Genomic DNA, 24,181 nt, shown 5'->3' with positions numbered 1-24,181 from the left:
GGAAGAATAAGCCTATTACGAGGACCTAGGGAGGGTGATATGCAAAACAAGCTGTGGAAGGAATACAGGAGTTTTCAGAAAGCACAAAACCCCTTTAAATACTTAGGTGATATGGGGAACCAATCTGTTGACATCTTCTTTGACAAGCTTCATAAATATCTCAACTTGTGGGCAGGCGGATAAGGGCGGAAACACATGTGAGCGTCGGTGAAGGTGCATGGGGCAGAGAAAGCCTCAGACTCAGTTCTCAGCTGCCAATGATTCTAAATCATGCAAGGCTTGCAGTTCGATTGCGGACATAAACGTTTCTGATTTGGGAGAGAAGTATTTTTAAAAAATTAATTTACGGGCAAAGAATTTGAGGTCCTTGACCAGAATGAATTAATCAGAACCCTCCACCAGTGAAAAGGAAAGGCCTCTAGAGAGGACTTTGATTTGTGATGGAGACAATGTCTGCTGCAATAGATTTATTACCTTTAAAGGGAAGGTACCACGTTTGTAGATCATTAATTAATCAATGTAATGTAGCATAACATGCTGTTATAACCCAGATTTGAATGCATGTAAAACAGATTTCGTGTGATATATGAGTAGAAAGAATGCACTGGGGGCTGACATCTTGGTTTTGCAGCAGTAGTACGTCACTATCAGTGTCAGATTACGGCACCCCATGGACATAGGAGACAACAGACCGGCACGGACCCTATCTGTAACATTGCAGCAGCATTAGCAGTGAGCTGGGCACGCCTCTGTGGGCTGCACAACTCACTGCTGTAGATGTGACTAGCTGCCATTTTATTATAGTCCAGTGCTATCTGTTCAGCTCCACTTGCTCTCTATCACAGGACAGAAGCACTGACTGCTCCTCTGTACTGCAGGTTCTGGGCAGACATCCTCTGCTCTAACACTCTGCCGTGTGTGCTTCTCCTGCTCTGTCTCCGCCTCCGCACAGTCCCAGTGATCTCCGGTAAACTGCACTCTCCCCCTGTGTCGCTCTCCCTCTCTGTGCGGGGGGGGGGGGGGGTCTCTGCGCGGCGGGGGGGGGGGGGGGGGGGGGGTCTCTGCGCGGCGGGGGGGGGTTATTGGATTAATAACGGAGAGGCGTCTTATTGACGCCTGTCCGTTATTAACCCGGCTTAATGTCACTTTACAATAGCAAGGTGACATTAACCCTTCATTACCCCATATCCCACCGCTACACGGGAGTGGGAAGGGAGGGGCTAAGTGCCGGAATTGGCGCATCTTACAGATGCGCCATTTCTGGGGCGGCTGCGGACTGGTATTTGTAGCCCGGGGGGGGGGGGGGGGGGGTTGGGGCAATATCCATGGCCCCTCTCTAGTCTATGAATATCAGTCTGCAGCTGTCTGCGTAGCCTTTCTGGCTATAAAATATAGGGGGACCCCACGCAATTTTTTTTGGGGGGTCCCCCTATTTTAATAGCCAGTAAAGGCTACACAGACAGCTGCGGGCTGATATTCATAGCAGGCTACGGATATTGGCCCCCGGCCGTCGGCTTTCCCCCTCTGGCGCAGAAAATTGCACTGGCGCCCACGCGTTTTTTATTTTTTTTTATTCAACCCTCATAAAGGCTTCTTTCACACTTGCATCGGTACGAGTCCGTTGCTATGCGTCGGGCCGACGTACCGACACACGTTGTGAAATTTGTGCCCGACGTGGGCAGCGGATGCAGTTTTTCAACACTTCCACTGCCCATTCTGAAGTCTGGAAGGAGGGGGCGGAGTTTTGGCAGCGCATGCGCGGTAGAAAATGGCGGACGCGCTGGACAAAAAAAGTTCACTTGAACGTTTTTTCGTGCCGACGGTCCGCCAAAACACGACGGATCCGTAGCACGACGAACGCGACGTGTGGCCATCCGTCACAATCCGTCGCTAATACAAGTTTATGGGGAAAAAATGCATCCTGCGAGCACATTTGCAGAATAATCTTTTTTTCCGCCAGATCCGTTTTTTCCACCGGATCCATTTTTTTCAGCCGGATCCATTTTTTTCCGCCGGATCCGTTTTTTTCCACAATTTCATTTTTTTTCTGCCAGATCAGTTTTTTCCATCGGATCCTTTTTTTCCCGCCTGATCCGTTTTTTCCACAATTTCCTTTTTTTTCTGCCAGATCAATTTTTTCCACGCTGATCCGTTTTTTCCCGCCGGATCCTTTTTTTTTTTTCCAATTTCCTTTTTTTCCCGCCTGATCAATTTTTCCCCGCCGGATCCGTTGTTTTCCACAATTTCCTTTTTTTTCTGCCAGATCAGTTTTTTTCCGCCGGATCTGTTTTTTTTCCACAATTTCCTTTTTTTTCTGCCAGATCAGTTTTTTTCCGCCGGATCTGATTTTTCTTGCCGGATCCGTTATTTTCTCATTGAGTTGTCTTAGCGCCGGATGGCCACACGTTTCATCCGTTTTTTTGCATGATCCGTCAAAACAGCTGTTTCCGCCAGACGGAAAACACATACAGAGGAACGGTTGAATCGCGATTTCACCCGCCGCTATTGCGGGCACATGTCAGTTGTTCAAAACAACTGACATATCCCGGCTTTGATGCGGGCTCACTGCCGGAGCCCGCATCAAAGAGGGGGATCTGACCTCGGACGTACTATCCCGTCCAAGGCCAGAAAGGGGTTAATAAATCAATGTAATGTAGCACAACATGCTGTTATAACCAAGATTTCATTGCATTTTCATTGCATTTGCACAATTCACAGCAGTGGGAGTGTTCGTCTGCCATATTCATAGAGCCCTCCTCTGTCGATTTGTCTCCTGTCATTAGGGTATGCTAACAGAAGCATTACTGCTTCAGAACAGATCCTAGATTGAGAGGAGTAAAATGCGTAAGAAAAGCCCGGGCGCTGCAGGCAGACTATCAGAGACTGCAAAGACATCAAGGAGGCACAGTGTGGGAGCAGCATTATCAGAGTGGAGCTGTCACTCATCCCTCAAGAAGATAAGAAGGAGATCTAGGTATGCAGAGAATAGCCAGGCATTATGGAGGGAGGGGAGAGATATTTTAAGGTACCTTCACACATAGTGATTTCGTTAACGATATAGTTGCTTTTTGTGACGTAGCAACGGTATCATTGACGAAATCGTTAAGCGTGACAGCGACCAACGATTAGGCCCCTTCTGGGAGATCGTTGGTCGCTAGGGAATGATCAGGACATTTTTTTGGTCGCTGATCACCCGCTGTCATCGCTGAATCGGCGTGTGTGACGCCGATCCAGCGATGTGTTCACTGGTAACCAGGGTAAATATCGGGTTACTAAGCGCGGCCCTGTGCTTATTAGTAACCTGATGTTTACCCTGGTTACCCGGGGACTACGGCATCGTTGAAGACAGTTGCAACAATGCCGAAGTTGTTCCCTGGATCGTTGGTCGCTGGAGAGAGCTGTCTGTGTGACAGCTCCCCAGCGACCACACAACGACTTAAGGTACCTTCACACTAAACGACGCTGCAGCGATCCAGACAACGATCCGGATCGCTGCAGCGTCGCTGTTTGGTCGCTGGAGAGCTGTCACACAGACCGCTCTCCAGCGACCAACGATGCCGGTAACCAGGGTAAACATCGGGTTACTAAGCGCAGGGCCGCGCTTAGTAACCCGATGTTTACCCTGGTTACCATCCTAAAAGTAAAAAAAACAAACACTTCATACTTACCTTCAGCCGTCTGTCCCCCGGCGCTGTGCTTCTCTGTACTGGCTGTGAGCACAGCGGCCGGAAAGCAGAGCGGTGACGTCACCGCTCTGCTTTCCAGCCGCAGTGCTCACAGTGAGTACAGAGAAGCACAGCGCCAGGGACAGACAGCTGAAGTATGAAGTGTTTGTTTTTTTTACTTTTACGATATCGCTAGCCAGGACGCTGCAACGTCACGGATCGCTAGCGATAACGTTTAGTGTGAAGGTACCTTTACCAATGATCACGGCCAGGTCGTATAGCTGGTCGTGATCGTTGGTAAATCGTTTAGTGTAACGGTACCTTTAGTATGGCTGAGGCTGGAGTCACACTAGCGAGTTTTACAGACGTATGAGCGCATAAAATATGACGTATGAGCGCATAAAAAACGCCAATGAAAGTCTATGGAATCCCCAAAAATACGGATTACACAGGGACCAGCAGTGTGACTTGCGAGAAATACGCAGCGCTGTTAGATAGAAAAGCCGGCAATTCAGTTTGGTGTACAGTAAAAATCACACTGACAGCTGACATTAGAAAAGGTAGAATAAATGTGTATATATATATATATATATATATATATATATATATATATATATATATATATATATATATATATATATATATATATATATATATATATATAGAAAAAAAATTGGTACAGCATCCAGTATTACCTTAAAGTGTGCAACGCTTTCCTGACCACTGAACCAGTGACCTCCAAGCATAAGAACAAAAAAGGAAAACTGCACAAAAAATAATTAAAGAAAAAATGAACTTTAATGCCTGAATGGCGTGGCGACGTTTCAGATATACTATCCTTTCTCAAGCAGTGAACACATATGTGAAGCAGTGTTTTATACAGATCACAGACATATTTCATTAACAATATAGTTAATCCAATCATATAAATAAATATATAGTGCATTATAATCAGTACATACAAGAAAGTGCAATAGTGCATGTTAAAATATCTTTACCGTCAAGCATTACCACCATCGATAATACTGTAACTATGACATCTTAATGTCACAAAAATGTTCAATAAGCTAATAATCTAATCAAACCGACACAGGTGTCCCCAACCTATGAAACATAATCATCTCAGACTTACGATTACAATCGCTACATGTGCGACTGATCCTCGGCGTCCTTAGCCGTCTACTGCGCATGTCACAGCACATCTCCGCAGAGACCCATACTGCTCCTGTTCGCAGCTGCGCAGTGACGCACTGAGGATTACAGCGCCATCTTGGATCAGGGAAAAGCACCCGAATCTTACTATACAGGTCCTTCTCAAAAAATTAGCATATAGTGTTAAATTTCATTATTTACCATAATGTAATGATTACAATTAAACTTTCATATATTATAGATTCATTATCCACCAACTGAAATTTGTCAGGTCTTTTATTGTTTTAATACTGATGATTTTGGAATACAACTCCTGATAACCCAAAAAACCTGTCTCAATAAATTAGCATATTTCACCCATCCAATCAAATAAAAGTGTTTTTTAATAACAAACAAAAAAAACATCAAATAATAATGTTCAGTTATGCACTCAATACTTGGTCGGGAATCCTTTGGCAGAAATGACTGCTTCAATGCGGCGTGGCATGGAGGCAATCAGCCTGTGACACTGCTGAGATGTTATGGAGGCCCAGGATGCTTCAATAGCGGCCTTAAGCTCATCCAGAGTGTTGGGTCTTGCGTCTCTCAACTTTCTCTTCACAATATCCCACAGATTCTCTATGGGGTTCAGGTCAGGAGAGTTGGCAGGCCAATTGAGCACAGTAATACCATGGTCAGTAAACCATTTACCAGTGGTTTTGGCACTGTGAGCAGGTGCCAGGTCGTGCTGAAAAATGAAATCTTCATCTCCATAAAGCATTTCAGCCGATGGAAGCATGAAGTGCTCCAAAATCTCCTGATAGCTAGCTGCATTGACCCTGCCCTTGATGAAACACAGTGGACCAACACCAGCAGCTGACATGGCACCCCACACCATCACTGACTGTGGGTACTTGACACTGGACTTCAGGCATTTTGGCATTTCCTTCTCCCCAGTCTTCCTCCAGACTCTGGCACCTTGATTTCCGAATGACATGCAAAATTTGCTTTCATCAGAAAAAAGTACTTGGGACCACTTAGCAACAGTCCAGTGCTGCTTCTCTGTAGCTCAAAAGTGGCTTTACCTGGGGAATGCGGCACCTGTAGCCCATTTCCTGCACACGCCTGTGCACGGTGGCTCTGGATGTTTCCACACCAGACTCAGTCCACTGCTTCCTCAGGTTCCCCAAGGTCTGGAATCGGTCCTTCTCCACAATCTTCCTCAGGGTCCGGTCTCCTCTTCTCGTTGTACAGCGTTTTCTGCCACATTGTTTCCTTCCAACAGACTTACCATTGAGGTGCCTTGATACAGCACTCTGGGAACAGCCTATTTGTTGAGAAATTTCTTTCTGGGTCTTACCCTCTTGCTTGAGGGTGTCAATGATGGCCTTCTTGACATCTGTCAGGTCGCTAGTCTTACCCATGATGGGGGTTTTGAGTAATGAACCAGGCAGGGAGTTTATAAAAGCCTCAGGTATCTTTTGCATGCGTTTAGAGTTAATTAGTTGATTCAGAAGATTAGGGTAATAGGTCGTTTAGAGAACCTTTTCTTGATATGCTAATTTATTGAGACAGGTTTTTTGGGTTATCAGGAGTTGTATGCCAAAATCATCAGTATTAAAACAATAAAAGACCTGACAAATTTCAGTTGGTGGATAATCAATCTATAATATATGAAAGTTTAATTGTAATCATTACATTATGGTAAATAATGAAATTTAACACTATATGCTAATTTTTTGAGAAGGACCTGTATGTTATAAAAACTCCCATATATTATAGAATTATACGGTAAGGGTGCCCATTAATGCAAAACCGGACCCACATAATCATAATAAATATCTCAGAGAAATAGTAATACAAAATGAAAAGTATATAAACAAACGGAGCAAGAAATAGCATCATAACACGGGGTCATTACAACCACATAATACATATATACCAGGGCAACAATTTCACACTGCCATTGTTTAGAAATCGGGTCAGGACATAAGTCCAAATATGTGTCATGAGGTCAGGGAAAACACCCCCATATAAGGCGAGGTATCCCATTCCTTAGCCGGATCAGACATACATAAGGGGTGAATGATCCCCTACAATCCGCCCGATTCCTGCAACAGACACAAAAAAGACCCATATAGCTGGCCACATTGTATACCCCTACATCCATATATCAAACATATAAATGACCCAAGCCGTGATACCCACTCTGCTCCATTATATTTAACATAAATAATTATATCTCTGTGGTCCGGTGATGCAAAAATAAGTAACACATTTTTTCTCTAAATTCCTTTATTTAATTGATCAAGATAGAAAAATAATAGTATACTAAAAAAGAAAGAAAACAAGATGTATTCATCTCATAGGATAGGGACATCTGTGAAGAAAGAAAAAAACGGAAAAATATTAAAAATAATATCACATCAGCATAATCTATATATATATAAATATCATAAAAAAATCAGATCATACAGATATGGAAAGAACAGTATACCAAAACCAATATCTATAAAATATGATTCAATTTGAAATCTACATTAAGACCAAACGGTTTAAGAGTATTTAATCTTGTAATCCACTCCAATTCCCTCTTTTTAAGCAATTTTATACGGTTTTTTAGTATACTATTATTTTTCTATCTTGATCAATTAAATAAAGGAATTTAGAGAAAAAATGTGTTACCGTATATACTCGAGTATAAGCCGACCCGAGTATAAGCCGACCCCCCTAATTTTGCCACAAAAAACTGGGAAAACTTATTGACTCGAGTATAAGCCTAGGGTGGAAATGCAGCAACTACCGGTGAATTTCAAAAATAAAAATAGATCATTATTTCCCCATAGCTGTGCCATATAGTGCTCTACACCATTCATATTTCCCCATAGCTGTGCCCCATATAGTGCTCTGCACCGTTCACTGTGCCCCCTAGCTGTGCCATATACAGTGCTCTGCACCGTTCACTGTGCCCCATAGATGTGCCATATACGGTGCTCTGCACCGTTCATTGTGCCCCCTAGCTGTGCCATATACGGTGCCCTGCACCGTTCACTGTGCCCCATAGCTGTGCCATATACGGTGCTCTGCACCGTTCACTGTGCCCCATAGCTGTGCCTTATACGGTGCTCTGCACCGTTCACTGTGCCCCATAGCTGTGCCTTATACGGTGCTCTGCACCGTTCATTGTGCCCCCTAGCTGTGCCTTATACGGTGCTCTGCACCGTTCACTGTGCCCCCTAGCTGTGCCTTATACGGTGCTCTGCACCGTTCACTGTGCCCCATAGCTGTGCCTTATACGGTGCTCTGCACCGTTCACTGTGCCCCCTAGCTGTGCCTTATACGGTGCTCTGCACCGTTCACTGTGCCCCCTAGCTGTGCCTTATACGGTGCTCTGCACCGTTCATTGTGCCCCCTAGCTGTGCCTTATACGGTGCTCTGCACCGTTCATTGTGCCCCATAGATGTACTCCATATACGGTGCTCTGCACCGTTCATTGTGCCCCATAGATGTGCCTTATACGGTGCTCTGCACCGTTCATTGTGCCCCCTAGCTGTGCCTTATACGGTGCTCTGCACCGTTCACTGTGCCCCATAGATGCTCCACATTAATCTGTGCTGCCGCTGCTACTGCTGCAATAAAAAAAAAAAAAAAACACATACTCACCTCCCTTGATTGCAGCTCCCAGCGTCTCGTTCCGGCGCCTCCATCTTCCCGGCGTCTCTGCTCTGACTGATCAGGCAGAGGGCGCCGCGCACACTATATGCGTCATCGCGCCCTCTGCCTGATCAGTCAGAGAGCGCAGACGCCGGAAAGATGGAGGCGCCGGCCGGGAAGATGGATCGGCGCCCGACGGCTGGAACGAGGACAGGTGAATATAACATACTCACCTAGTCCTGGCGATCCTCGCGCTGTCCCCTCCTGTCTTCGGCGCTGCAGCTTCTTTCTCTATCAGCGGTCACCGGCACCGCTGATTAGAGAAATGAATAAGCGGCTCCGCCCCTATGGGAGGTGGAGCCGCTTATTCATTTCTGTAATGAGCGGTCCCACGTGACCGCTGAAGAGAGGAAGAAGCTGCAGCGCCGAAGCCCGTGGGACGGCAGGGACAGCGCGAGGATCGCTGGGACTAGGTAAGTATACCCCAGCGCCCTCAGCCCCTCACCTGCCGACCCCACCGCTACCGTGACTCAAGTATAAGCCGAGGGGGGCACTTTCAGCCCTAAAATTTGGGCTGAAAATCTCGGCTTATACTCGAGTATATACGGTACTTATTTTTGCATCACCGGACCACAGAGATATAATTATTTATGTTAAATATAATGGAGCAGAGTGGGTATCACGGCTTGGGTCATTTATATGTTTGATATATGGATGTAGGGGTATACAATGTGGCCAGCTATATGGGTCTTTTTTGTGTCTGTTGCAGGAATCGGGCGGATTGTAGGGGATCATTCACCCCTTATGTCTGTCTGATCCGGCTAAGGAATGGGATACCTCGCCTTATATGGGGGTGTTTTCCCTGACCTCATGACACATATTTGGACTTATGTCCTGACCCGATTTCTAAACAATGGCAGTGTGAAATTGTTGCCCTGGTATATATGTATTATGTGGTTGTAATGACCCCGTGTTATGATGCTATTTCTTGCTCCGTTTGTTTATATACTTTTCATTTTGTATTACTATTTCTCTGAGATATTTATTATGATTATGTGGGTCCGGTTTTGCATTAATGGGCACCCTTACCGTATAATTCTATAATATATGGGAGTTTTTATAACATATAGTAAGATTCGGGTGCTTTTCCCTGATCCAAGATGGCGCTGTAATCCTCAGTGCGTCACTGCGCAGCTGCGAACAGGAGCAGTATGGGTGTCTGCGGAGATGTGCTGTGACATGCGCAGTAGACGGCTAAGGACGCCGAGGATCAGTCGCACATGTAGCGATTGTAATCGTAAGTCTGAGATGATTATGTTTCATAGGTTGGGGACACCTGTGTCGGTTTGATTAGATTATTAGCTTATTGAACATTTTTGTGACATTAAGATGTCATAGTTACAGTATTATCGATGGTGGTAATGCTTGACGGTAAAGATATTTTAACATGCACTATTGCACTTTCTTGTATGTACTGATTATAATGCACTATATATTTATTTATATGATTGGATTAACTATATTGTTAATGAAATATGTCTGTGATCTGTATAAAACACTGCTTCACATATGTGTTCACTGCTTGAGAAAGGATAGTATATCCGAAACGTCGCCACGCCATTCAGGCATTAAAGTTCATTTTTTCTTTAATTATTTTTTGTGCAGTTTTCCTTTTTTGTTTATATATATATATATATATATATTTTTTTTTTTTTTTTTTTTTTTTTTCTATGTCAGTGAGACACACATAGAAAAAAAAAATATATATATATATGTATATATATATGTATATATATATATGTATATGTGTGTCTCACTGACATAGAAAATTATATATATATATATATATATTTTCTATGTCAGTGAGACACATATATATATGTGTCTCACTGACATAGAAAAAAAAAAAAAATATATATATATATATATATATATATATATATATATATATATATATATATATATATACAGTGTGGCAAAAAAGTATTTAGTCAGTCAGCAATAGTGCAAGTTCCACCACTTAAAAAGATGAGAGGAGTCTGTAATTTACATCATAGGTAGACCTCAACTATGGGAGACAAACTGAGGAAAAAAAATCCCGAAAATCACATTGTCTATTTTTTTAACATTTTATTTGCATATTATGGTGGAAAATAAGTATTTGGTCAGAAACAAAATTTCATCTCAATACTTTGTAATATATCCTTTGTTGGCAATGACAGAGGTCAAACGTTTTCTGTAAGTCTTCACAAGGTTGCCACACACTGTTGGTATGTTGGCCCATTCCTCCATGCAGATCTCCTCTAGAGCAGTGATGTTTTTGGCTTTTCGCTTGGCAACACGGACTTTCAACTCCCTCCAAAGGTTTTCTATAGGGTTGAGATCTGGAAACTGGCTAGGCCACTCCAGGACCTTGAAATGCTTCTTACGAAGCCACTCCTTCATTGCCCTGGCGGTGTGCTTTGGATCATTGTCATGTTGAAAGACCCAGCCACGTTTCATCTTCAATGCCCTTGCTGACGGAAGGAGGTTTGCACTCAAAATCTCACGATACATGGCCCCATTCATTCTTTCATGTACCCGGATCAGTCGTCCTGGCCCCTTTGCAGAGAAACAGCCCCAAAGCATGAGGTTTCCACCACCATGCTTTACAGTAGGTATGGTGTTTGATGGATGCAACTCAGTATTCTTTTTCCTCCAAACACGACAAGTTGTGTTTCTACCAAACAGTTCCAGTTTGGTTTCATCAGACCATAGGACATTCTCCCAAAACTCCTCTGGATCATCCAAATGCTCTCTAGCAAACTTCAGATGGGCCCGGACATGTACTGGCTTAAGCAGTGGGACACGTCTGGCACTGCAGGATCTGAGTCCATGGTGGCGTAGTGTGTTACTTATGGTAGGCCTTGTTACATTGGTCCCAGCTCTCTGCAGTTCATTCACTAGGTCCCCCCGCGTGGTTCTGGGATTTTTGCTCACCATTCTTGTGATCATTCTGACCCCACGGGGTGGGATTTTGCGTGGAGCCCCAGATCGAGGGAGATTATCAGTGGTCTTGTATGTCTTCCATTTTCTAATTATTGCTCCCACTGTTGATTTCTTCACTCCAAGCTGGTTGGCTATTGCAGATTCAGTCTTCCCAGCCTGGTGCAGGGCTACAATTTTGTTTCTGGTGTCCTTTGACAGCTCTTTGGTCTTCACCATAGTGGAGTTTGGAGTCAGACTGTTTGAGGGTATCCACAGGTGTCTTTTTATACTGATAACAAGTTTAAACAGGTGCCGTTACTACAGGTAATGAGTGGAGGAAAGAGGAGACTCTTAAAGAGGAAGTTACAGGTCTGTGAGAGCCAGAAATCTTGATTGTTTGTTTCTGACCAAATACTTATTTTCCACCATAATATGCAAATAAAATGTTAAAAAAACAGACAATGTGATTTTCTGGATTTTTTTTTCTCAGTTTGTCTCCCATAGTTGAGGTCTACCTATGATGTAAATTACAGACGCCTCTCATCTTTTTAAGTGGTGGAACTTGCACTATTGCTGACTGACTAAATACTTTTTTGCCCCACTGTATATATATATATATATATATATATATATATATATATATATATATATATATATATATTATTACTTCGTACAGCGCTAGATAGCTTTAAAGCCGGTAATTCAATTACCGGCTTTTGCTATCTCCATCCTAAACCCGACATGATATGAGACATGGTTTACATACAGTAAAGCATCTCATATCCCCATTTTTTTTGCATATTCCACTCTACTAATGTTAGTAGTGTGTATGTGCAAAATTTGGCCGGGTGCCATACGGATTACATACGGAGGATGCCATGCGCAAAATACGCTGACACACCCTGCCTACGGAGGAGCTACGGACCACTATTTTGGGGACTTTTCAGCGTACTACGGCCGTAACATACGGACCGTTTTTTCATACGCTGAGTGCGACTCCAGCCTGAGAGAGACTGATGGGAGAAAGAGACATGTAGTATGATGAGTGAGACACATATGGAGCATGATGGGGAGAGATACACATGGAAAAGCTGGGGTGAGACACTTGGTGCATGATGGGGAGAGACACATATGGAGTCTGATGGGGAGAGCGAGACAATTAATGAAATTTCTTTTTTTTTAATAAATTTAACAGATATGCCACGCTGCATTGTTAACAATTGTGGTAGTCATACCAAGACTCAGCAGCCCTTTTTCGTTTTCGTTTTTTGCTTCCCTCCTTCCCAGAGCCATAACCTTTTATTTTTTTGTTAATTTGGCCATGTGAGGGCTTATTTTTTGCGGGACGAGTTGTACTTTTGAACGATATCATTGGTTTTACCATGTCTTGTACTAGAAAACGGTAAAAAAAATTCTAAGTGTGGAGAAATTGCAAAAAAAGTGCTATCCCACACTTGGTTTTTGATTGACTTTTTTGCTAGGTTCACTAAATGCTGAAACTGACCTGATATTATGATTCTCCAGGTCATTACGAGTTCATAGACACCTAAGATGACTAGGTTATTTTTTATCTAAGTGGTGAAAGAAAATTCCAAACTTTGCAAAAAAAAAAAAAAAAAAACAGCCATTTTCTGATACCCGTAGCATCTCCATTTTTCGTGATCTGGGGTCGGGTGAGGGCTTATTTTTTGCGTGCCGAGATGACGTTTTTAATGATACCACTTTTCTGCAGATACGTCCTTTTGATCGCCCGTTATTGCATTTTAATGCAATGTCATGGCGACCAAGAAAATGTAATTTTGGCGTTTCAAATTTTTTTGTCGCTACGCTGTTTAGCGATCAGGTTAATGCTTTTTTTTTTTATTGACAGATCGGGCGATTCTGAACGCGGCGATACCAAATATGTGTAGGTTTGATTTTTTTATTGTTTTATTTTTGATGGGGCAAAAGGGGGTGATTTAAACTTTAATTTTTTGGTATTTTTTTTTTCATATTTTTAAAAACATTTTTTTTTTACATTTGCCATGCTTCAATAGCCTCCATGGGAAGCTAGAAGCTGGCACAACTCGATCGGCTCAGCTACATAGCAGCGATCATCAGATTGCTGCTCCGTAGCTGAATTACAGGCTTGCTATGAGTGCCGACCACAGGGTGGCACTCACAACAGGCCGGCATCAGTCCTTGAGACCTCTATGGTTACCATCCTGACGCATCGCCAACCCTTGATCATGTGACGGGGGTGGACGATGCGCTCATTTCTGGCCGCGCGGCTGGAAGCGGTAGTTAAATGCCGCTGTCAGCATTTGACAGCGGCATTTAACAGGTTAATAGCGGCGGGTGAATTGCGATTTCACCTGCCGCTATTGCGCGCACATGTCAGCTGTACAAAACAGCCGACATGTCGTGACTTTGATGTGGGCTCAGCGCCGGAGCCCACATCAAAGGGGGAGACACGACATGCGCAGAACATGTTGCGTTTTTTACTGCAATGCGTTTTTCCCCCAGAAAAAACGCAACATATGCACAAAAATTATAAATGATGGGATGCATATGTATGCATTTTTAAATTGTTTTTATTGCATTTTTATAGCAAACAAACGCAAAAAAAGCGAAAAATCCTGAACGTGTGCACAAAGCCTCAATGTGTATCTCCCCATCACACTCCATATGTGTCTCACTCATCATACTTCACGCCTGTTTCTCTCCCATCAGTCTCTCTTAGCCATACAATGTATCTCTCCCCTCCCTCCATAATGCCTGGCCATTCACTGCAGACCTGGAGCTCCTTCTTATCTTCTTGAGGGATGAGTCAGACAGCTCCTAATGCTGCTCCATGCACACCACATGTCTTCACTCTTCTTGGGTCCAGATGCTGCTGAGCCCACTGTGTTCTGCTCCTCTGTAACCAAGCTGTGACTATGATGCAGTAACTGCTGGTGATAGCAGGTCACAGGGCAGTCACACACAAAATGGCTCTGCCCTGTGATGCTGCTCTTCATTCTGCCCCAGGGATATTAGACCACCCAAAAGGGGAGGGAAATGGTGATGTCAGCAGTTACTGCCCCAATTTTGCTGCTGGTGAATCTTACCATAGCTGCTTGAGGTCTAAAACGGAAAATGCTCCCCCTAGTGGTAAATATGTATATTTGTAGAAAAATATATAATATTTTTCATATAGAAATGTTTGCAAACATTGCATTAATACATTTTAACTATTTTAAGCTTAATTTCACAAAAAAACAAAATACAAGAAAACTGGTGGCACCTTCCCTTTAAGGTCTCTTTACTTTCTTGTCTTTCCTGCTGTAAGAATGTTTTTTCCTTTCTGTAGCCAGAGTTTGGAGGTACTGATGGTGGTTGTTTGTGGAAACACCATCTTCAGTTGATGTATGCCTTTTGTCTAAAAAAAATGATCTCCACATTCCCCCTCAAGTTGGTAGAAAGACTAGATATAGCAAACAGGATCATGGGGTGCATTAAAAGAGGTCTGGATACACATGATGAGAGCATTATACTGCCTCTGTACAAATCCCACATGGAGTACTGTGTCCAGTTTTGGGCACCGGTGCTCAGGAAGGATATAATGGAACTAGAGAGAGTACAAAGGAGGGCAACAAAATTAATAAAAGGGATGGGAGAACTACAATACCCAGATAGATTAGCAAAATTAGGATTATTTAGTCTGAGGGGCGATCTAATAACCATGTATAAGTATATAAGGGGACAATACAAATATCTCGCTGAGGATCTGTTTATACCAAGGAAGGTGACGGGCACAAGGGGGCATTCTTTGCATCTGGAGGAGAGAAGGTTTTTCCACCAACATAGAAGAGGATTCTTTACTGTTAGGGCAGTGAGAATCTGGAATTGCTTGCCTGAGGAGGTGGTGATGGCGAACTCAGTCGAGGGGTTCAAGAGAGGCCTGGATGTCTTCCTGGAGCAGAACAATATTGTAACATACAATTATTAGGTTCTGTAGAAGGACGTATGTTGTGAATTCTGTGGTCAAGCTCCCTCCTGTGGTCATGAGTGGTACTTCGGCTGGTTCTGTCTATGAGCTTCCTCTGGTGGATGTGAGTGGGGCTGCGGCTTCTGAGTTTCCTTCCTCAGGTGACGGGGTTAAGTCGTTAGGTGCTGCTCTATTTAACTCCACCTAGTTCTTTGTTCCTGGACTCCAGTCAATGTTCCAGTATTGGTCTTGCTTTCTCCTGGATCGTTCTTGTGGCCTGTCTGCCCTGCATAAGCTAAGTTTTGCTTGTGTTACTTTTGTTTGCTATATTTTCTGTCCAGCTTGCTATATTGTTTTTTCTTGCTTGCTGGAAGCTCTGAGACGCAGAGGGAGCACCTCCGTACCGTTAGTCGGTGCGGAGGGTCTTTTTGCCCCTCTGCGTGGTTGTTTGTAGGTTTTTGTGCTGACCGCAAAGCTATCTTTCCTATCCTCAGTCTATTCAGTAAGTCGGGCCTCACTTTGCTAAAATCTATTTCATCTCTGTGTTTGTATTTTCATCTTAACTCACAGTCATTATATGTGGGGGGCTGCCTTTTCCTTTGGGGAATTTCTCTGAGGCAAGGTAGGCTTATTTTTCTATCTTCAGGGCTAGCTAGTTTCTCAGGCTGTGCAGAGTTGCATAGGGAGCGTTAGGCGCAATCCACGGCTACCTCTAGTGTGGTATGATAGGATTAGGGATTGCGGTCAGCAGAGTTCCCACGTCTCAGAGCTCGTCCTATGTTAGTAACTATCAGGTCACTTTGTGTGCTCTTAACCACTAGGTCCATTGTGGTTCTGAATCACCTGTTCATAACAGACGTAGATCTGGGGATTTATTATGATGGAATATAGGCTGAACTGGATGGACAAATGTCTTTTTTCGGCCTTACTAACTATGTTACTATGATGCATCCATATCTTAAATCAGTTTTTGCATCCTTATTTGCACTCATTGATTTCATTTCCTCATTGAAATGACCCAAAATTTAAATGCAATTCCAATTGTTGCGACTGAGGATTTTACACTAGCTCCAGCAAGCACCGCCAAAAATGGGAGGATCTGGGGCGAAGTCTACCTGTCAAACTAATCATAATTTGTGCCAGCAAAGTGCCATAAATTATGCAGTTTTGCGCCTCTTAAATTTCTGGTAGAGGCACAAGGCAGTTGCAAGTTGAAAGATGCACAAAATTAATTACAAGGCGTGCAGAGTTTGGCGCATTGCACTCCAGCGATGCTTTCATTAAGACCTGAGTGCAAAACATCAATTTTAAAAATCTGGGCCATAGTGTTAAGAGCCAATAAATAGAGATGGGCGGACAACTGGATGTTCGGGTCCGGCAGGTTCGGCCGAACAGTTACAAAAAGTTCGGGTTCGGGTACCAGAACAGTACCCGGACTCGAACCCCATTCACTTGAATGGGGACCCGAACATCCATTGTTTGCCACGCTGTCATGTGCATGACAGCATGGCAAACACTGCTTCTGATCGGCGGTAAAATCATCACTGCCGGTAAGACAGATAGCGTGAGCCCGCAGCTGTGATCGGAGGTATAAAGGTAACCTCTGGTCACTGGTGTCAGCAGATAGCACTAATCGTTCCCATCAGCTGATACCTGCTGCCACTAACAACAGTGAAAGCAGGAGCGGATGATAGGAATATTCATCAGCTGGCGCCTACACTGTAAATAAATTAAAAAAAAAAAAAAAGTTGTGGGTCCCTCCCGTATTTTTGATAACCAGTCAGGCAAAACTCACAGCAGGGGGCAACCCTCAGCTGTCAGCTTCAGTTAGTCGGTTTTACTTATAAAAAAAAAAAACAAACACAAAAACAAACCACTTGTAAACAGGGCCAAGGTGACTATACAGAGTTATGCCCGCCTGCTCAGCTGGACCAACAGGTCTCTCCCTATGGTTGGGCTCATGAGGGCGTATCAAAAAGTGTCAGCATTTCAACCAGAATGCTCTGGTTTTGCTCACTTTCATATGCAATCCACTTTTATACAGCAAGTGGTCATACAGTAAATACTTGAGTCTAAGCCGAGATTTTCAGCCCATTTTTTGGGCTCAAAAAGTCCCCTTCTCGGCTTATACTCGAGTCATACCCAGGGGTCGGCTGGGGAGGGGGAGCCGGGGAAGTGTAATAATACTCGCCTACTCCTGGCGCGGTCCCTGCTTCTCGGCGCCCCAGCTTCTTCCTGTACTGAGCGGTCACATGGTACCGCTCATTACAGTAATGAATATCCGGCTCCACCTCCCATAGGGGTGGAGCCGCATATTCATTACTGTAATGAGCGGTGACCGCTCAGTACAGCAAGAAGCAGCGGCGCCGGGGAAGCAGGGACACCGCTCCAGGAGCAGGTGAGTATAACAAAGAGGGGAGCACTGCGCGATATTCACCTGACTTCGTTCCGGCGCCGCTCCGTCTTCAACGTCTTCCGCAGTGACGCTAAGGTCAGAGGGCACGGTGACGTGGTTAGTGCAGTTGAGATTTAAAAAAAAAAAAAAAAGTTACAGTTTTATAATTTTTAAAGGGAACCTGTCACCCTGAAAATCGCGGGTGAGGTAATCCCACCGGCATCAGGGGCTTATCTGCAGCATTCTGTAATGCTGCAGATAAGCCCCCGATGTTACCTGAAAAAGGAGAAAGACGTTAGATTATACTCACCCAGGGGCGGTCCCGCTGCTGGTCAGGTCGGATGGGCGTCTCCGGTCCGCTGTGGCACCTCCTATCTTCTTTCCATGACGTCCTCTTCTGATCTTCAGCCACGGCTCCGGCGCAGGCGTACTTTGCTATGCCCTGTTGAGGGCAGACAAAGTACTGCAGTGCGCAGGCGCCGGGCCTCCGACCTTTCCGGCGCCTGCGCACTGCAGTACTATCCTCTGCCCTCAAGAGGGCAGAGCAAAGTACGCCTGCGCCGGAGCCGTGGCTGAAGATCAGAAGAGGACGTCATGGAAAGAAGATGGGAGGCGCCGCAGCGGACCGGAGACGCCCATCCGACCTGACCAGCAGCGGGACCGCCCCTGGGTGAGTATAATATAACGTCTTTTTCTCCTTTTTCAGGTAACATCGGGGGCTTATCTGCAGCATTACAGAATGCTGCAGATAAGCCCCTGATGCCGGTGGGATTACCTCACCCGTGATTTTCGGGGTGACAGGTTCCCTTTAAGGTTGACAGGAGACAAGTTCACCAAGTTCAGCCTATACACTAACATGTAAATCTACTACTGCTTTTCGGGCCTTTTTAGGTACCTTGGCACTAAAAATAGCATGTGCATGGCATGTTACTATTGCCACAATATCTTAAAATACAGTGGGTACGGAAAGTATTCAGACCTCTACATTTTTCACAGTTTCATTGCAGCCATTTGGTAAATAAAAAAATAATAATAATAAAAAAAAAAAAAAAAAAAATCACATTAATGTACTCTTGCACCCCATCTTGGCTGAAAAAAAAAAAAAAAACGGAAATGTAGAAATTTTTGTAAGTTTAATAAAAAAGAAAAACTGAAATATCACATGGTCATAAGTATTCAGACCCTTTGCTCAGACACTCATATTTACGTCACATGCTGTCCATTTCCTTGTGATCCTCCTTGAGATGGTTCTACTCCTTCATTGGAGTCCAGCTGTTTAATTAAACTGATAGGACATGATTTGGAAAGGCGCACACCTGTCTATATAACACCTCACAGCTCACAGTGAAGGAATGTGCACACGTTGCGGAAAGGTGTGCGGATTTTTCCACACTGATTTTGGTAAATTCTCACTGCGGATTTTTCGCGTTTTTTGTGCGGATTCCACCTGCGGTTTCCTATTATGGAGCAGGTGTAAACCGCTGTGGAATCCGCACAAAGAATTAACATGCTGCGGAGTAAACAATGCAGCTTTTCTGCAGCAGGTGAACTGCTGATTGTTTTCCATGGTACTGTAAACTCATGGAAAACTGCTGTGAATCTGCAGCGGATTGGCCACAGCAAACCCCGCAATGTGTGCACACACCCTAAATGTCAGACCAAATGAGAAACATGAGTTCAAAGGAACTGGCCAAGGAGCTCAGAGACAGAATTGTGGCAAGGCACAGATCTAGCCAAGGTTACAAAAGAATTTTGGCAGTACTCAAGGTTCCTAAGAGCACAGTTAATATAGATAACGTAGGCACTACTAAAAAGTGGTGCCCAAGTAGGTGACCAAGCCGTGATACTAGTAACGATAAGCTTGGCACACACCAATAAGTAGATGCAGTGAATAGAAATTTAATGAGGTATCTTACATACAGTGACTTTTCGGTCTATACACAAGACCTTCATCAATGTTCCTTTAAATAAATAAATGGCTCCCGTTTTATAAGTAGAGGCGACCACAGGTGAGGACACCGTATGTGTGTCACAGACGCAGTATCCACCGCTTGTCCTGCTTATAAAACGGGAGCCATTTATTTAACCCCTTTCTGCCATTAGACGTACTATTCCGTCCATGTGGGGTGGGCTTTTCTTCCCACGGACGGAATAGTACGTCATAGGCGATCGGCCGCGCTCACGGGGGCAGGGAAGCATCGCGCAGGGAGGGGGCTCCCTGCGGGCTTCCCTGAGACCCCCGCAGCAACGCGATGTGATCGCGTTGCTCCGGGGGTCTCCTACCTCCCTCCCTGCAGAAAGTCCCGGATCCAAGATGGCCGCGGATCCGGGTCCTGCAGGGAGGGAGGTGGCTTACCAAGTGCCTGCTCAGAGCAGGCACTTGGTAACGCTGCACTGCTCTCAGACAGATCGGTGATCTGTCAGAGTGCTGTGCAAACTGGCAGATCACCGATCTGTATTGTCCCCCACTGGGACAAAGTAAAAAAGTTGTAAAAAAATTTTTTAAGTGTGTAAAAAAAAAAAAAAAAAAAATCCTAAATAATGAAAAAAAAAAAAACATATATATATATATATTATTCCCATAAATACATTTCTTTATCTAAATAAAAAAAAAAAAACAATAAGTACACATATTTAGTATCGCCGCGTCCGTAACGACCCGACCTATAAAACTGTCCCACTAGTTTACTGAAGGGGTTAACACCGTAAGGAAAAAAAACACGAGACAAAAAACAATGCTTTATTATCATACCGCCGAACAAAAAGTGGAACAACACGCTGTTAGGGCTAGCGGAACGCACCAAATAATGATACAGATAGAGTATGGTGCGTTCGCAGCCCGGGGTCCACCGTGCAGAGATGGAACCTGCTGCCAAGTAATGACGGACTATATGGCGGTACTCATAAGTATACACACGTGGGTTAGACTTCACCCAGCGTGAAGGAAGCGATCCTGTTGCGTCACAAAATCGCGGTACCGCACATAGAGCGCGAGCAAGTAGTCAACGAACTCAACCCCAACTAGGATTGAAGTCCGATTAGACCCTTGCTGGCACAACACCGCAACTGGATGTGTAAGGAAAATAACAATATTTAGGGCACAAGAGTGCATGCGGTGCCGCACTGACGAACGCCACTAACCACCCAGGCTTGGGTAAGGAAAGCACAGAGGAAGTGCACGGCGCCGTACTGGCGGTCACAGCAACTGGACGCTGTAATGTGTGATTTGTGCTGTAGGATAAGTCGGGCGCTAGATAGCAACCATACACCTTCCGCGAACAGACATTCAATAGGGAAGGGGTATCCAAGGACGACTTGCACTCACAACAAACACACGTATGCAAATGTACACTAGCGCATGGCCGTGCGGTCATGCGCAGTTTATATAGTTGCAGCACAGGAAGTGGCCACAGAAACTTTGCCCTTCCAAGAGGACCAATGGAATGTGCTGCAGGGCCTAAGCACATGACCCTCGAACTCCAACGGGAGATCTTGCCCTGGGCATGCTCAGTGTGTGCAGACAAGGACTTAGTCCCAGAGAAGTCTGCTCGCTGCTGACCAGCACTGGCTTTAATGGCAGAAGCTGAAGAAGCAGCAGTAATTCTCTGTACAGAGTGAGACTGAGCAAGACGCTGGGACCGACGTCCCTGCTGAGCAGACTCCACTGCGGCTGGATAAGAATGGGAGACCGCAGCGGAGATGGCTCGAGATTCCCCCTGTGCAGAAGCGGGAACTCGAGACCTAACACACGCGATCAAAAAGACAGATATAAATAACCGTGGTACCGCTGAAAGCGTCATCTTGTCCCGCAAAAAACGAGCCGCCATACAGCAACATCAGCAAAAAAATAAAAAAGTTATAGTCCTCAGAATAAAGCGATGCAAAAATAATTATTTTTTCTATAAAATAGTTTTTATCGTATAAAAGTGCCAAAACATTAAAAAAATGATATAAATGAGGTGTCGCTGTAATCGTACTGACCCGAAGAATAAAACTGCTTTATCAATTTTACCAAACGCGGAACGGTATAAACGCCTCCCCCAAAAGAAATTCATGAATAGCTGGTTTTTGGTAATTCTGCCTCACAAAAATCGGAATAAAAAGCGATCAAAAAATGTCACGTGCCCGAAAATGTTACCAATAAAAACGTCAACTCGTCCCGCAAAAAACAAGACCTCACATGACTCTGTGGACCAAAATATGGAAAAATTATAGTTCTCAAAATGTGTTAACGCAAAAAATATTTTTTGCAATAAAAAGCGTCTTTCAGTGTGTGACGGCTGCCAATCATAAAAATCCGCTAAAAAACCCGCTCTAAAAGTAAATCAAACCCCCTTCATCACCCCCTTAGTTAGGGAAAAATAAAAAAAAAATGTATTTATTTCCATTTTCCCATTAGGGTTAGGGCTAGGGTTAGGGCTGGGGCTAAAGTTAGGGTTAGGGTTTGGATTACATTTACAGTTGGGAATAGGGTTGGGATTAGGGTTAGGGGTGTGTCTGGGTTAAAGGTGTGGTTAGGGTTACCGTTGGAATTAGGGTTAGGGGTGTGTTTGGATTAGGGTTTCAGTTATAATTTGGGGGTTTCCACTGTTTAGACACATCAGGGGCTCTCCAAACGCAACATGGCGTCCGATCTCAATTCCAGCCAATTCTGCGTTGAAAAAGTAAAAAACAGTGCTCCTTCCCTTCCGAGCTCTCCCGTGTGTCCAAACAGGAGTTCACCCCAACATATGGCGTATCAGCGTACTCAGGACAAATTGGACAACAACTTTTGGGGTCCAATTTCTCCGGTTACCCTTGGGAAAATACAAAACTGGGGGCTAAAAAATAATTTTTGTGGGAAAAAAAAAGATTTTTTATTTTCACGGCTCGGCGTTATAAACTGTAGTGAAACACTTGGGGGCTCAAAGTTCTCACAACACATCTAGATAAGTTCGTGGGGGGGGGGTCTAGTTTCCAATATGGGGTCACTTGTGGGGGGGGTTTCTACTGTTTAGGTACATTAGGGGCTCTGCAAACGCAATGTGACGCCTGCAGACCATTCCATCTAAGTCTGTATTCCAAATGGCGCTCCTTCCCTTCCGAGCCCTCCCATGCACCCAAACGGTGGTTCCCCTCCACATATGGGGTATCAGCGCAGTCAGGACAAATTGCACAACAACTTTTGGGGTCCAATTTCTCCTGTTACCCTTGGGAAAATACAAAACTGGGGACTTAAAAATAATTTTTGTGGGAAAAAATTTTTGTTTTATTTTTACGGCTCTGCATTATAAACTTCTGTGAAGCTCTTGGTGGGTCAAAGTGCTCACCACACATCTAGATAAGTTCCTTAGGGGGTCTACTTTCCAAAATGGTGTCACTTGTGGGGGGTTTCAATGTTTAGGCACATCAGGGGCTCTCCAAACGCAACATGGCATCCCATCTCAATTCTAGTCAATTTTGCATTGAAAGGTCAAACGGCGCTCCTTCCCTTCCGAGCTCTCCCATGCGCCCAAACAGTGGTTTACCCCCACATATGGGGTATCAGCGTACTCAGGACAAATTGTGCAACAACTGTTTGGTTCCAATTTCTTCTCTTACCATTGGGAAAATAAAAAATTGGGGGCGAAAAGATCATTTTTTTTTCACAAAAATTATTTTATATTTTTAAGGTTCTGCATTATAAACTTCTGTGAAGCACTTGGTGGGTCAAAGTGCTCACCACACCTCTAGATAAGTTCCTTAGGGGGTCTACTTTCCAAAATGGTGTCACTTGTGGGGGGTTTCAATGTTTAGGCACATCAGGGGCTCTCCAAACGCAACATGGCATCCCATCTCAATTCTAGTCAATTTTGCATTAAAAAGTCAAATTGGCGCTCCTTCGCTTCCAAGATCTGTCATGCGCCCAAACAGTGGTTTACCTCCACTTATGGGGTATTGGCGTACTCAGGACAAATTGTACAACAAGGTTTGGGGTCCATTTTCTCCTGTAACCCTTGGTAAAATAAAACAAATTGGAGCTGAAGTAAATTTTTTGTGAAAAAAAGTTAAATGTTAATTTTTATTTAAACATTCCAAAAATTCCTGTGAAACACCTGAAGGGTTAATAAACTTCCTGAATGTGGTTTTGAGAACCTTGAGGGGTGCAGTTTTTAGAATGGTGTCACACTTGGGTATTTTCTATCATATAGACCCCTCAAAATGACTTCAAATGAGATGTGGTCCCTAAAATAAAATGGTGTTGTAAAAATGAGAAATTGCTGGTCAACTTTTAACCCTTATAACTCCCTAACAAAAAAAAAATTTTGGTTCCAAAATTGTGCTGATGTAAAGTAGACATGTGGGAAATGTTACTTATTAAGTATTTTGTGTGACATATCTCTGTGATTTAATTGCATAAAAATTCAAAGTTGGAAAATTGCGAAATTTTCGCCATATTTC

General features: G+C 44.0%; 1 protein-coding gene across 1 annotated transcript in view; it reads right to left on the bottom strand.

Moving 5' to 3' along the window:
* The window catches only part of CHIC2 (cysteine rich hydrophobic domain 2), a 54,964-nt gene that overhangs the window by 19,621 nt on the left and 11,162 nt on the right, over window positions 1-24,181 (bottom strand). The gene's annotated exons all lie outside the window — the stretch shown is intronic.

The sequence above is a fragment of the Ranitomeya imitator genome, chromosome 1, assembly GCF_032444005.1.
Source record: "Ranitomeya imitator isolate aRanImi1 chromosome 1, aRanImi1.pri, whole genome shotgun sequence".
Lineage (NCBI taxonomy): Eukaryota > Metazoa > Chordata > Amphibia > Anura > Dendrobatidae > Ranitomeya > Ranitomeya imitator.
The sequence above is the reverse complement of the archived record's forward strand: the minus strand, read 5'-3'. Positions and strand labels throughout refer to the sequence as shown.